Below are 6,000 nucleotides of genomic sequence, written 5' to 3' on the forward strand. Positions count from 1 at the left end.
ATTGACTTATTAAAGCTGGACCTTTCCCCTGGTACCAGGCTGTGGGAGGAAAAGGGAAAACGCACAACCGCCTATTTGTTTCCTCCAGAATTTCACTACCGCCGTAAGTCTGTTGCTGCATGTCTTCTGGAAGCGGAGGCTTTGCCAGCTCAGGTCCTGACGCCTGGAGGTCAGAGAGGTTCAGCCTCTGCCTTCTGTCGCCCTGGGCCACTAATCACTGCCGCCGGCTTTTTCTCTTCTCCTCCACTTCCTTTTCTTTGTTGCTTGACTCCAAGCTCTTTTTGTCTCCACCTCTTAGATCCGGTCGCCTTCAGTTTTCTTTATGGCTCTGGAAGGTACCAGTGGTGCCTGAGCTGGGGTAGAGGAGTCTCTCCCCCGCCCCCATCAGGGTCCCTCCTTTTCTAATCTCTGCAGAGTCTCTCTCTCTATCCAGTCCTCCTCACCACATCCACCCCCTGATCTAGCCCTTCTCCTGCCCCAGTGCCATGCTTTATTTAAGCTTCTTCTTGACCTCTCTGCCACTGGTGCACGAGACCTGCGGGAAACAGGAGGCAGCCTGTCGTTAAGCATCCGGGGGTGGAAACTGGCCGTTGGGATCCTCCCTATCTCCACCCATGCCTGGCCATCACCCGATCTGCAAAGCGTCCCATCCACAAACATTAAAGAGAGAGAACAAAACTGATTTACTTGCTTGTTTGTTTTTTAATACCTGGAGGAGTTGATTTGCAACCCCAGAGGGTCTGGGCAAGTACGGGCTCTGCTTAATCAGAGGGCTCGGGCTTACATAATGCCCTGCAAATAATAATAATAACATAATAGTACTAATGCTTGTGCTACATTTGGAGCTTGAAATGATCAGTGACATTTCCCCTGATGAGGTTAAACAGCCTGGCTCTCGGGGCTGCACATTTGCATAATAAAGATCAGAAGTCACTGCCTTCTACATCTCTCTCCGCACAAGCCGCCTTGTGTCCTTGATTCAGGGACACCACATCCTAATGTACTTCCATATGCCGTCCTGTGCAGTGATTCTAATCTTTGGCTTGCATGTGAAATGTCAGCCTTTTTTTTTCTTCTCTTTTCTTTTTTTTGGTCTGAGAGAACAACAAATTATGTTTCTAAATGAGAAGGTACTGTCTGTAATGGATAATATAATCTGAAAATACAGAGGCAACATCTGTGACCCTTGGCGCTAACCTAGCAAGCTGTAGTCTATTTTTCCAGCCTATCAGTTGATGGGAAAACATCACTTTAGATGTAATAATTAATCACTAGTCAAAATGGACATTCCCATTGGTTCCTTGCCTCTCAGACAACCCTGCCTAGCCTGACTATAAATCAGGAAAATACATTCTTTAATATCGGATGGAATATATTTCCAGGCAGCCCCTCTCCTCTATCAAGTAACAAAACCCTGTGCAGAAGCTGTCTATCATCAGCTGCTGGATGAAGATTCTCCTGAGGTCCCATTCGAAGGAAGGAAAATGCAGAGTCCAGAGGAAGAGAAGCGGTAAGTTCAAGATGCTGGCTGCACACCAAAGAAGCCTCTTATAGCAGTGGCTCCTAGCTGGGTCGTGGGACAATGACAGCCAGCACCTTTGCTGTGTGGACCCAGTGGTTCCTTTTCCCTTTGTCTGTCTTCTCCCCATCACCCACTGCTGGGGCCTTGTCCATTCCAGCCCAGCAGGTCAGGCCTTGGCCTAGCCCACCACGAGTGGCCAGTCCCCACGTCCCATCGTCCTGGGTCTAATGGCACATGCAGATTAATCATTCCAGGCATTTTTCTGCTTGATTCCAGGCTCTCTCTGGATCTATTGAAACATTTACAGCACCCCACACGCTCCAAGAAAACAAATGATCTGCCAAGTGTGTTGGAAAGAAAAGTGGGTTGGAAATCAGGATGGAAGGAAGGAGTCCGTGGACGGCCCGAGACTCTAATTTGTTGTTCCACTGTGAGCTCTCAGCGGCCTTGTTCTTCCCCTCACCTGTAAGAAGGAGGTGTTTTTAACGATGTTTAACCTTGCTTGTTGGTGAAATTTCTGAGGCAGTGCCTCAAGGTGAGCTGAAAGGGAGAAAAGGGGAGGGAAGGAAGAAGGGCAGATACCCTCAAACTTTAAGCAGAGAATCCAACTTTTATCGTTCCACCCAATAAGCGAAATTAAAAGGTCAAAACCACTGAGTCAAATGACCTTCAAAGCCATTTCTACAGTTAAACCCTATGGTTCTGTCAGTACTGCCCACTCTATCCCCAAATATGGGAATGATTTAGGAAAGCCTGCTTCATCCTGGGGCCTACAATGGCAGCTCTTAGTTACTCGACCAGCAGTTCCCCAGTGGAGTTGGTTTTGGCCTCCAGGGGACATTGGGCAATGTCTGGAGACACTTCTGGCTGTCACAACTGGGGAGGAGGGAGCTACTGTCATTAGTGGGTAGAGGCCAGATGTGCTTCCCAGCATCCTACAATGCACGGGACAGCCCCACAACAAAGGATTGTCCAGCCCAAAATGTTGAGAGTATGGGGGCTTAGAAACCATGTGCCGGACTATCTACACTGAAGAAAATGTGCTCACAGGGAGCTTCTGACTTAGAAAGCCTCCATTCAGCTTTCCTTCTGCCCCAGCTCAAATTGGGAGGTTAAGTCTATTGTCAGCCTCTCTGTGCCAAGAACTTCCCTGAGCCTTGGATCTGAGACACAGAACATCCCCTGCCCTGGAGACAGTGGCCCACAGAACTCTAGTTCACCTCTAGACAGGAACCTGCATTTCCTGATGCCCACACACCCTGCCTAGAACTGCCCCAGGTGCTGCATATTCAACTCCAATCCAGACCAAGAACTGGGGGCAGCAACACAAAGCCGGAACTTTCCATTCATTCATTTAGCAAATTTTTATTGATTACTTACGATGTACTAAGAACAACTCGAGGGGCTGGGGGAATATCAATGAGTAAAACAAAGTCTCTGCCTCATCCTAGTCAGGTGGAGGCAGAAAATAAATGACACAAATAAATACATAAGACTCAGGAAGTGATACGTACTATAAATATTGTAAAGCAGGGAGGGGCATAGAAAGCGAGAAAAGACTGCAATGGCCAGGAGGAGCTTCTCCGATAAGGCAACATTGGAACAAAGCTCTGAAGGCTTGAGGAGAGGTCGGAGAGGATGGGATTTGAGACAAGAACAGCCAGAGCAAGTGATCTGAATGAAGTGGTGCAGTGTTCATGGAGCGCTCATGACTGCACAGTGGAGGTAGGGAGCCAGGAAGAAGGTGGGCAGGGGACCAGGTCTCACAGCCCCTGGTCAGTCCAATCAGATGCTCAGGCTTTATTCAGAGACAAGTGGAAAGCCGCCAGAGAACTCAGAGACAGTGTGGCATAAACTGAGTTATGTTTTGGGGCACCTGGGTGGCTCAGTAGGTTAAGTGTCTGATTTCGGCTCAGGTCATGATCTCATGGTTCATGGGTTTGAGCCCCACGTCAGGCTCTGTGCTGACAGCTCAGAGCTTGGAGCCTTTTTCGGATTCTGTGTGTGTGTGTCTCTCTCTCTCCCCTTCCCCACTCGCACTCTGTCTCTCTCTCTCAAAAATAAACATTAAAAAAAAAAACTGAATTATGTTTTAAAAGCAAAAAGCCACCAAAAAACAAAACAAAACAAAACAAAACATTCGACAGGGCTCAGTTGTCCTGGAAGCTTCACTCAATTATCAACAGAGTCTCAACACATTCACATTTTCCTTTTGCATGTAAAAAATGGAATAACAGGGGCGCCTGGGTGGCGCAGTCGGTTGAGCGTCTGACTTCAGCCAGGTCACGATCTCGAGGTCCGTGAGTTCGAGCCCCGCGTCGGGCTCTGGGCTGATGGCTCAGAGCCTGGAGCCTGCTTCCGATTCTGTGTCTCCCTCTCTCTCTGCCCCTCCCCCGTTCATGCTCTGTCTCTCTCTGTTCCAAAAATAAATAAACGTTGAAAAAAAATTAAAAAAAAAATGGAATAACAAACTAAACATCAGACTTCCTTTTATCATAAAGGCACTCCTGATGGTCTAAACGAGAGGTGACCGTTCCTGGGTTTGCAACACCTGAAAGCCTCCACTTGCAGAAGAAGCAGAGTTCTTCTGAGGCTGTTCTCAAGTTTAATAAAATAAGGGACGCAAATTCATTTTACTTGAATAAAAGAAATTCCTTGCTGCACACCACTTTTAGAAGAAGGGGATAGTCTGGGGTAGAATGAAATCAAATCACAGAGCCTGTATTCCAGAGAGTCTGGGATCACTGATGAACACTGGAAGTCCCAGAATGGGAGAGGGTATATCTGTAATTTATTCATAAAGTGTCAGCCATCTCTAGACAACGTTTCAAATAAAACACGACACTTATTTAAATATTTACTGGTTTGTCGACCCATTTATGTTGTTGTTGTTAATTAGGATTTTTTTTAAAGGCAACAAACTTTGTCACAGCAAATTAAAATCCAGACAGCCTCAATAGTGGGACAGCTCAGCCACGCTATCGTTAAGCATTAGGTTGTGATTTAGTGAAAATATTGTATCCAAGGTGAGAAATCAATTAGAAATATCAGAAATAGCCTCTCAGTGTAAGAAAGGTTGAGGCTCTCCCCTACTCTCCTACTCTCGATCTGCTATTATTGAATTAACACAACACAATAGAGGTAAAAACATTTGTTTGAAATAGAGTTTTCAACAATTGTTTTTCTGCCATTTTCCCTTAAATGTGTATTTAGCCCAAACCCCCTTCTCTGAGAAGTGGCTGGCCCAACAATTCTGTAGCTGTTCCTACAAAACAAAAAACTTATGTTAAGACTTTGCATTTGAGTTGCTTTGCTTTTTTTTTTTTTTTTTTTACTTTTAATGTCTTTGTGCTTTAGTAAATGCCTTCAGGTTAACACTTCCTACTGGCTCCCCTCTGAGGCTTCTCTGAAGCCAGGCTTAGAGGACTTTCAAGTTCACAGTAACAGAGGGGTTTTATGTCTCATGACTACAGGTCTATGGACCCCACTGCCCCTGCCAAAAAAAGAGTTTACTCAGAATGTCTCAGCAAAAATGTGTGACCCTCAGCAGGAACTGTAGCCAGTGGCTACCATGACAACTAAAGCCGTGACCACCTCCATGCACTGGGCAGGAGAAGGAGGGGCCGACAGGGAGAAGCTGTCATGGAAAGGGAGTAATGTTTTTGTTGACCACGGAATTTCTCTAAATGGACTAGATTTAAAGATGGTGTTGGCTGCAAAGTGACATTAAGCAGTTGGTTATATAGATGGCTAAATGTCGAACATGCATTTAATCTTCACAACAACCGAAGCAGGTAAATAATTTTGTTTTTCTCTGATGGGGAAGCTGAGACTCAGAGGCCTGGCTGACTCTTCCGCACCACTTTACTATTTTGCCCGTGGAACCGGAGAAGAGGAAATACCTAACCCTGATGTCTGAGATTTCCGTCACCCCTTTCGACGTTTTCCAGGACAAGTCCCCCAGGGTACCTCTTGGGGATGAAGGTCCCTTCCTTCTACTCTCACATAAGTCCTGTGGCAGGTCGGTAGTCTAACCGGAGAGGTAGTGAATTAAACATAGCTTCGCATCCTTTGCCACTTCTCCCATCAAAAATGAAATCCATCGCCCTTCCTTCTGAAGAAGGAGAGCTGGCCCATGGCTCCCCGTAATCACTAGAAAGTGGCAGAAGTGAAACCATGTTATTTCTGAAGCTAGGCCTCAAGACGGCGCCCAATTTCTGGTTTTGTCTGCTTGGAATACCCATCTTGGAACCCAGCCATCATGATGTAAGGAACCAGGAAGAGAAGGAACAAATTGCTGCCTACACTCATCAACGGCCCCAGCTGAGCCCCAGCCATCAGCCAGCAACTAACTGCCAGCCACGTGAGTGAGTGAGTGACTTCCAGCTCAGTCAAGAACACATGGAACAGATGAACTGCCCAGCTGAGCCCAGCCAACCCTAGAACTGTGATGGACGACAAGTGGTGGTGGTCGTGGC

The sequence above is a fragment of the Prionailurus bengalensis genome, chromosome B1, assembly GCF_016509475.1.
Source record: "Prionailurus bengalensis isolate Pbe53 chromosome B1, Fcat_Pben_1.1_paternal_pri, whole genome shotgun sequence".
NCBI classification, from domain to species: Eukaryota; Metazoa; Chordata; class Mammalia; order Carnivora; family Felidae; genus Prionailurus; species Prionailurus bengalensis.